This window comes from Dendrobates tinctorius, unplaced genomic scaffold, assembly GCF_039654945.1.
Source record: "Dendrobates tinctorius isolate UK_male_01 unplaced genomic scaffold, ASM3965494v1 ptg000196l, whole genome shotgun sequence".
Lineage (NCBI taxonomy): Eukaryota > Metazoa > Chordata > Amphibia > Anura > Dendrobatidae > Dendrobates > Dendrobates tinctorius.
Genome location: NW_027361863.1, coordinates 1695119 through 1704688, shown reverse-complemented (window position 1 = coordinate 1704688; position 9570 = coordinate 1695119).

Genomic DNA, 9570 nt, shown 5'->3' with positions numbered 1-9570 from the left:
CCGCAGTGATTGTTGAATATAAGCAAAGATTTTCTGGACGAAGAAGTTCCACAAGAGGTAAGAGGTTTTACCAGGATCTTACACACTAACTTCTTTTTTTCTTTGCAGCTTGCACTTTGCAATCGACTTGATATCCAAAATACTTTCCGTTCTCAAGGACGGGTAAGGGGGGATCTTCTATTTTATTGGTTACTGATCACCTCTCCAGTCGAGCAGCGGCGGCCGGTCTCCTAGGCAAAGGAGCAAAGCAAAACAGCAAAGCTACCTGTTATGATTGGGTCACCGAGGAGGAAAACAAAAACAAGCTAAGCCACAGAAAACCAGAGAGGTTGGTAACTATATGGATTGCAGACCCCTGATCCTAACCACACAACTAACAGCAGCCGTGGAGCGTACCTACGATGAATCTAGACACCTCGTCACAGCCGGAGGACTAAATGAATGAGCTTGCTTGCGTTGAGAAACACGTGATGGTGTCTCCGCGGCTTGTGTTTTGCATGTTTTTGCATATTTCCCATAAGGGATGGGAGCATTGCTCTAGAATCACTGCGTTGAGAAACATGTGATGGTGTCTCCGCAGTGTTGGATGTTGATCTCCATGAGTTCATTCATCCTCATTTTTCCCACACTTGTATTGACGGTGAAACAAGATGGAAGCACAAACACAGATAGGAAAATAGGCTGAGCAAACAATGGGGCCCACACTAACTAGAAAGGACAGGAAAGGAAATATACTGTCTGCAATCACGCCAAAAAAACCCTGCAAATAATGTCCAACACTTCTGATAGCAAAAAAAACCCTGAAGTCACTAGACTTCGCCCACTATATCAGCACTCTGGCATATTCTGAGAACAGAGCAAAGAGGCCAATCTAATAAGGGACAAAAAGCAAAATGGCAAATACAGTAACATAAGAGTGGAAATTCAGCACAGCCCCAACAGGGGCTGGCCAACCACACAAAAATTGAATAGACAAAACCAAATCAAATTGGACATAGCAAAGAAAACTTAGCTTGAGATGACAGGAACTGAGCTAGAAACCAAGACCTCAGAAGCAGAAAAAATCACCAGCATGGGAATAGGGAGTCGGCTGTCTTAAATCCAGTCTGAGACTCCAGATGTCCAGTCCTCGTCCTCATCAGGTGGCAGGTCTCTGCTAATTAAATCAACTTCACTACCTCCTGCCACCACCAGAGGGAGCCCGGAAAGAGAACTCACGACTGGCAGACCAGAAAATGAATTCACAACAGTACCCCCCCCCCCCCTTGAGGAGGGGTCACCGAACCCTCATCCACGCCACCAGGCCGATCAGGATGGGCCCGGTGAAAAGCACGAGACCAATCTATTGGCATGAATGTCAGAGGCAGAGACCCAAGAATTATCCTTCTGGCCATAACCCTTCCATTTGACCAAATACTGGAGTCTCCGTCTAACCAAACGAGAATCCAATGTTTTCTCTACCTCATATTCCACATTGCCTTTAACCAATACAGGGTCAGGAGGTGCCGCCATAGGAACTACTGGCTCAGCAAACCACTTCAAAAGCGATTTGTGAAATACGTTATGGATCTTAAACGTAACTGGAAGAGCCAATCGAAAAGAAACAGGATTAAGAATCTCCAAAATCTTATAAGGTACAATAAATCTTGGCTTAAACTTTGGAGACGCAACCTTCATAGAAATATTCTTGGACGACAACCAAACCATATCACCCACTTTAAACCGGGGACCAATGGTCCTATGCCGGTTGGAAAATCGCTGGGCCTTTTCCTGAGAGAGTGACAACTTATCCACCACTTGGTCCCAAATCTGCTGCATTCTCTCTACCACAGTGTCCACACCTGGGCACGCCGAAGATTCCACTTGCCCTGAAGAGAATCGAGGATGAAACCCAAAGTTACAGAAAAAGGGCGACATCTAAGTGGCAGAACTAGCTCTATTGTTTAGCGTGAATTCGGCCAAGTGCAAAAATAAGACCCAGTCATCCTGATCCGCAGATATAAAATATCTCAAATAAGACTCCAACGTCTGGTTTGTTCTCTGTCTGCCCATTGATCTGAGGATGAAACGCAGAGGAGAAAGATAACTAAATTCCCAGATTGGAACAAAAGGCTTCCAGAATCTGGAAACAAACTGGACTCCTCTGTCTGACACAATGTTCTCAGGAATCCCATGCAACCAAACCACCTGTTCTAAAAACAAGGGCACCAACTCTGAGGAAGATGGCAACTTTGGGAGTGGTACAAGATAGACCATCTTAGAAAATCTATCACAAATCACCCAGATAAGTCATTCTCTGAGAGACAGGAAGATCAGAAATAAAATCCATTGATATATGGGTCCATGGCCTCTTGGGCACCGGCAGGGGCATCAACAACCCACTAGAACGAGAACAGGGTTTAGACCGAGAACAAGTCCCACAGGACTGCACAAAATTCCTGACATCACGAGATAAAGCAGGCCACCAAAAAGACCGACTCACCAAATCTCTGATACAAAAAATACCTGGATGACCAGCCAATGCGGAGCAATGAACTTCAGACATCACTCTCTTCCTCCACTGGTCGGGAACAACGCCGCTCAGGTTTTTCCTCCTGAAACTCCTCCAGGGCGCGTCTCAAATCGGGCGAAATGGCAGAACTACCCCCTCACCTAGGATGGTAGTAGGCTCAGTCACCGTAAGAGAATCAGCAAAGAAACTCCTAGAAAGGGCGTCTGCCTTAACATTCTTAGTGCCCGGAAGAAAAGAGACCACAAAATTAAAACGCGTGAAAAACAAGGCCCACCTAGCCTGTCTAGGATTCAAGCGTTTGGACGACTCCAGATAAATCAAATTCTTGTGGTCGGTGAGGACCACAACTTGATGTCTAGCTCCCTCCAACCAATGTCTCAACTCTTCAAATGCCCATTTCATGGCCAACAACTCCCGATTCCCCACGTCATAGTTGCGTTCAGATGGGGAGAACTTTCGAGAAAAGAAGGCACAGGGATTCATCTTAGAAGTCACAGGATCTTTTTGGGACAAAACAGCTCCTGCACCAATCTCAGAAGTATCTACCTCCACCTGAAATGGAAGTGAGACATCAGGTTGCCGTAAAACCGGAGCAGAAGTGAATCTCCTCTTAAGCTCCTGAAATGCTGAGACAGCCTCTGGAGACCAATTCAGCACATCAGCGCCCTTCTTGGTCAGACCAGTCAGTGGTTTGACAATACCAGAAAAATTACCTATAAATTTACAATAGAAATTAGCAAAACCCGAAAACTTCTGGAGAGCCTTCAAAGAAGTGGGCTGAACCCAATCATAAATGGGCCTGTACCTTGGCCGGGTCCATTTCAATAGTCGACGGAGACAAAATAAATCCCAAAAATGAAATCCTCTGTACACCAAAGAGGCATTTCGATCCCTTAACAAACAGGGAATTCTCCCTCAAAATCCAGAACACAGTCCGGACATGTTCCACATGAGAATCCCAATCACTGGAAAAGATCAAAATATCATAGATAGATGATCAAAAACTTATCGACAAAGTCCCGCAAAATATCATTCAGGCTGTGTGCCCACGTAGCGATTTTTAAGCGTTTTTGCCGCGATTTTCGCGTAGGCGGCCTCAATAGTAAAAACCTGGTCACACTTGTCAAACACTGTTTGACGAGTGTGACCAACCTGTCAATCACTTTCCAAGCGATGCTTCAAATCGCTTGGAAAGTGCTTGAATATCGCACACGAAAATCGCAGTGAAATCGCGCGGGAAAAAATGCGCGATTTCTGGGAACGAGTCCGGTTTTTGGTGTGCGTTTTAACACGCACCGTGGGCACATAGCCTCATAAAGGACTGGAAGACAGAAGGGGCATTAGAGAGCACAAAAGGCATCACCAGGTACTCAAAATGTCCCTCCGGAGTATTAAACGCCGTCTTCCATTCATCCCCGTGCTTGATGCGAATAAGATTATACAGTTGTGGCCAAAAGTATTGACACCCCTGCAATTTTGTCATAATACTCAGTTTCTTCCTGAAAATGATTGCAAACACAAATTCTTTGGTATTATTATCTACATTTAATTTGTCTTAAATGAAAAAACACAAAAGAGAATGAAGCAAAACATTGATCATTTCACACAAAACTCCAAAAAAGGGCCAGACAAAAGTATTGGCACCCTCAGCCTAATACTTGGTTGCACAACCTTTAGCCAAAATAACTGCGACCAACCGCTTCCGGTAACCATCAATGAGTTTCTTACAATACTCTGCTGGAATTTTAGACCATTCTTCTTTGGCAAACTGCTCCAGGTCCCTGATATTTGAAGGGTGCCTACTCCAAACTGCCATTTTTAGATCTCGCAACAGGTGTTCTATGGGATTCAGGTCTGGACTCATTGCTGGCCACCTTAGAAGTCTCCAGTGCTTTCTCTCAAACCATTTTCTAGTGCTTTTTGAAGTGTGTTTTGGGTCATTGTTGTGCTGGAAGACCCATGACCTCTGAGGGAGACCCAGCTTTCTCACACTGGGCCCTACATTATGCTGCAAAATTTGTTGGTAGTCTTCAGACTTCATAATGCCATGCACACGGTCAAGCAGTCCAGTGCCAGCGGCAGCAAAGCAACCCCATTTAAACATCTGGGAAGCTCCGCCATGTTTGACTGTAGGGACCGTGTTTTTTTTCTTTGAATGCCTCTTTTTTTTTTTTTTTTCTCCTCTAAACTCTGTTGATGCCTTTGCCCAAAAAGCTCTACTTTTGTCTCATCTGACCAGAGAACATTCTTCCAAAATGTTTTAGGCTTTTTCAGGTAAGTTTTGGCAAACTCTAGCCTGGCTTTTTTATGTCTCGGGGTAAAAAGTGGGGTCTTCCTGGGTCTCCTACTATACAGTCCCTTTTCATTCAGACGCCGACGGATAGTACGGGTTGACACTGTTATACCCTCGGACTGCAGGGCAGCTTGAACTTTTTTCGATGTTAGTTGAGGTTCTTTATCCAACATCCGCACAATCTAGCGTTGAAATCTCTTGTCAATTTTTCTTTTCCGTCCACATCTAGGGAGGTTAGCCACAGTGCCATGGGCTTTAAACTTCTTGATGACACTGCGCACAGTAGACACAGGAACATTCAGGTCTTTGGAGATGGACTTATAGCCTTGAGATTGCTCATGCTTCCTCACAATTTGGTTTCTCATGTCCCCTCAGACAGTTCTTTGGTCTTCTTTCTTTTCTCCATGCTCAATGTGGTACACACAAGGACACAGGACAGAGGTTGAGTCAACTTTAATCCATGTCAACTGGCTGCAAGTGTGATTTAGTTATTGACAACACCAGTTAGGTGCGACAGGTAAGTTACAGGTGCTGTTAATTACACAAATTAGAGAAGCATCACATGATTTTTCGAACAGTGCCAATACTTTTGTCCACCCTCTTTTTAATGTTTGGTGTGGAATTATATCCAATTTGGCTTTAGGACAATTCTTTTTCTGTTTTTTCATTTAAGACAAATTAAATGAAGATAATACCAAAGAATTTGTGTTTGCAATCATTTTCAGGAAGAAACTGAGTATTATCTAACAGAATTGCAGGGGTGTCAATACTTTTGGCCACAACTGTACGCCCCCCTGAGGTCAAGCTTAGTAAACCAGCAGGCACTCTTAACTCTGGAGAATAAATCAGACATCAGAGGTAATGGGTACTGATATTTAACCGTCATCTTGTTAAGGGAACGATAATCAATACACTGTCTTAATGAACCGTCTTTCTTGGCCACAAAAAAAACCCCAGCACCTAAGGGTGAAGAGGATGGTCTAATATGGCCCTTCTCCAATGACTCCTTAATATAGGATCGCATAGCATCATGTTCGGGTACTGACTCCTTAATATAGGATCGCATAGCATCATGTTCGGGTACTGATAAGTTGAAAAGCCGACCCTTGGGAAACTTACACCCAGGCGTCAACTCAATTGCGCAGTCATAACTCCTATGAGGAGGCAAAGACGCAGACTTAACTCTCACTAAATACATCAGAAAAATCAGCCATATCAGGAATATCATGAGACTGAGGAGAGGTGGAGAAAACAGGAGTGTCCCTAAGAGCACACTGACAACCCCAACTCACCACAGACACAGATTTCCAATCCAAAACTGGATTATGAGTTTGCAACCAGGGAAAACCCAGAACAATAGTATCATGCAAATTATGCAGCACTAAAAATTTACAATTTTCTTGGTGGTCTGGGGCAACTCGCATTATCACCTGGGTCCAAAACTGAGGTTTATTCTCCGCCAAAGGAGTAGCATCAATACCTCTCAAAAGAATAGGCGTCCGCAGAGGTATCATGGGAAAACCACAGCGTTTAGCAAACTCCAAATCATCAGATTCAAAGCTGCTCCTGAATCCACAAAAGCCTTAGCGGAAAATGTGGACATGGAGCAGATCAGAGTAATTGCCAAAAGAAACTTAGGTTGTAAACTGCCCACAGCAAATGTGTGTGCAAAACGTTTCTCTCATTCAGGGCAGACAGAAATAGTATGAGAGGCGTCTCCACAGAAAAAACACAGCTTATTACGTCTTCTAAACTCCTGACGTTGCGCCCTAGACAAAACCCCATCACATTGCATAGGTTCAGACGTTTGTTCAAAAGGCGGCAACGCCTCGAGTAGTTTTACATTCACGTAAACGCCGATCAACTTGAATGGCCAATGACATTGAATCATCAAGACCAGAGGGAACATGAAATCCCACCATAGCATCTTTTACGGTCTCTGATAAACCCTTCGGAAAGAGAGCTGCCAAGGCACCATCATTCCATGTAGTAAGGACCGCCCACTTTCAGAATTTTTGACAGTATAACTCTGCAGAATCCTGACCCTGGTTCAATGCCAACAGGGTTCTCTCAGCTTGATCAACTGCATTAGGTTCATCATACAACAACCCCAAGGCTTGAAAAAATGCATCCACATTAGTCAGAATAGGTTTTTCAGGTGTCAGAGAAAAAGCCCAATCCTGGTGATCGCCAAGCAGCAAAGAGATGACAATTTTAACCTGCTGCACAGAGCTCCCCGTTGAGTTAGGCTTCAAGGCAAGAAATAATTTACAATTTTTCTTAAATTCAAAAATTTAGACCGATCCCCAGAAAACACATCAGGAGTAGAGATCTTTGGTTCAACAGCATGTGACTGAGCGAGATAGGCGGAAATTCCCCGCACTTCAGCAGTAAGCTGCTCCACACGATCAGACAATTGCTTAATCTCCATTAGGAAATACAAAATCCTCCTATGGCCCCAGAGGAAAAAATACATATTAAAAAAAAATTCTGCCACTTTTTTTTTAAACAATTCTTTCCTGCTTTTGAGTACTTTAAAATCTGCGGTATGGCTGGTGATTCTGTTATGATTGGGTCACCGAGGAGTTAAACAAAAACAAGCTAAGCCACAGAAAACCAGAGAGGTTGGTAACTATGCGGATTGCAGATCCCTGATCCTATCCACACAACTAACAGCAGCCGTGGAGCGTGCCTGCGATGATTCTAGACACCTCGTCACAGCCGGAGGACTAAATAAGCCTAAAGCAAGAAAAGGGGAAAACTAAACTGCCCCAGAGCAGACCCCAAAGGAATATACAGCCCCCAAACATATATTTTCGGTGAGACAAGATGAAAACACAAACACAGGTAGGAAAATAGGCTGAGCAAACGATGGGGCCCACACTAACTAGGAAGGACAGGAAAGGAAAGATACTGTCTGCAATCATGCCAAAAAAAACCTGCAAATAATGGCCAATAAAATCCCCTGAAGTCACTAGACTTCACCCACTATATCAGCACTCTGGCCTATTCTGAGACCAGAGCAAAAAGAGGCCAATCTAGTAAGGGACAAAAAGCAAAATGGCAAATACTGTAACATAAGAGTGGAAATTCAGCACAGCCCCTATCGGGGCTGGCCGACCACACACAAACTGAATAGAAAAAACCAAATCAAATGTGGACATAGCAGAGAAAACTTAGCTTGAGATGACAGGAACTGAGCTAGAAACCAAGACCTCAGAGGCAGAAAAAATCACCAGCATGGGAATAGGGAGTCGGCTGTCTTAAATCCAGTCTGAGACTCCAGATGTCCAATCCTCGTCCTCATCAGGTGGCAGGTCTCTGCTAATTAAATCAACTTCACTACCTCCTGCCACCACCAGAGGGAGCCCGGAAAGAGAACTCACGACTGGCAGACCAGAAAATGAATTTACAACAGCTACCCCTGCTAACAACTTCAGAGAGGGAATAGTTTGATCCAGCAATGCAACAATGCTGCTGATCCGAACTGTTAGTCCAAAAAAGATGAGACGACTCCTTCAAATGTCTGTTCACCCGGTGCTGATAACCCACTTGTTAGTACAGAGCTTTTACATGATATCCGTTAAGTGGATGCCATTAAAGCCCACCAGTGATGATGCTTCAGTTGGGGTAGGTGCGCACCTTAAGGAGTTCTCCAATTCCTTCTAAAAAAAAGATGGAGTTTCTACTTTTATTTTTGTTCCAAAAACAGACTTTGTACGCATACCCTTAGGAATCAGGTTATTGCATACATCACCAAATGTCACCAATAAGTTATAATAGCATCTTATTAAAGAGATTGTCCACAATTAAATATATATATATATATATATGTTATAGATAGATAGATATATTGAGGATAAAATCGCTTGTGTAGTTGGGTAATGTTAAAAACTTATTCTTACCATTTGCCACCTATATCCTTTTCGTTACCTTGCCTATTAGTTGCAGAATGAGTCAACTGAGGATCAGTCAGCCTGCTACCTGGATATTTTGTGACTTTATCTGTTTTTTTTCTGAGCTCCTTTCTGATTTATGACCACAGACCACATCAAAGTTGAATCTGCGGAGAAGCAATGATTAGAAAAATGGGCCGGCCGGGTATAGTACAGAATTGCCGAACGTTACCTGCATTATCGCTAATGCTTCGTGGCCTGTGGAGTAGCTGAACTCTCACGTACCATAAAAGCAGACTGTGCTTTTAGAAGCCGTTCCTCCGGATAGCACAAGGGCATTATTCGGAGAAGCTGCCATTTGTAAACCTGAGAATAAAGCTCTTTAAGCTCTTTATAGCAGCTTGCGTAGCAGCACTCAGCATTTTTCTTTCTCCATATGGTGCAGGCGTGACATTTCCCTTATTTCGGGGCAAGTAGCGGAATGTATTAATAGGGAACAGTCACGCAGGGCTGTATTATCACTAGGTGACTCTTAATGTGACTCCATAAAAATGGAGAGAATTCTCTCGCTGCGACCTTGTATTTTCCCCAATATCAGCAGGTTCTCGGGAGGCTTTTAGAGGTGAGCAGCTCCCGTACATGGGAACGGAGTAATCAGAGAAACATTCAGACCTGTTTAAAGGGGAATTCCAGCATTTATATAAAGGTACTGTCACACTTAGCGATGCACCAGCGATATGACACGGTCAGGATCACTGGTACATCGCTAAGTGGTCGCTATTGAGCTGCCACACAGGCAGATCTCACCAGCGACATCGCTGGGGACGGGGGTCGCTAACCTGTCACACTAGGCGATCCTGCGTCCTCCC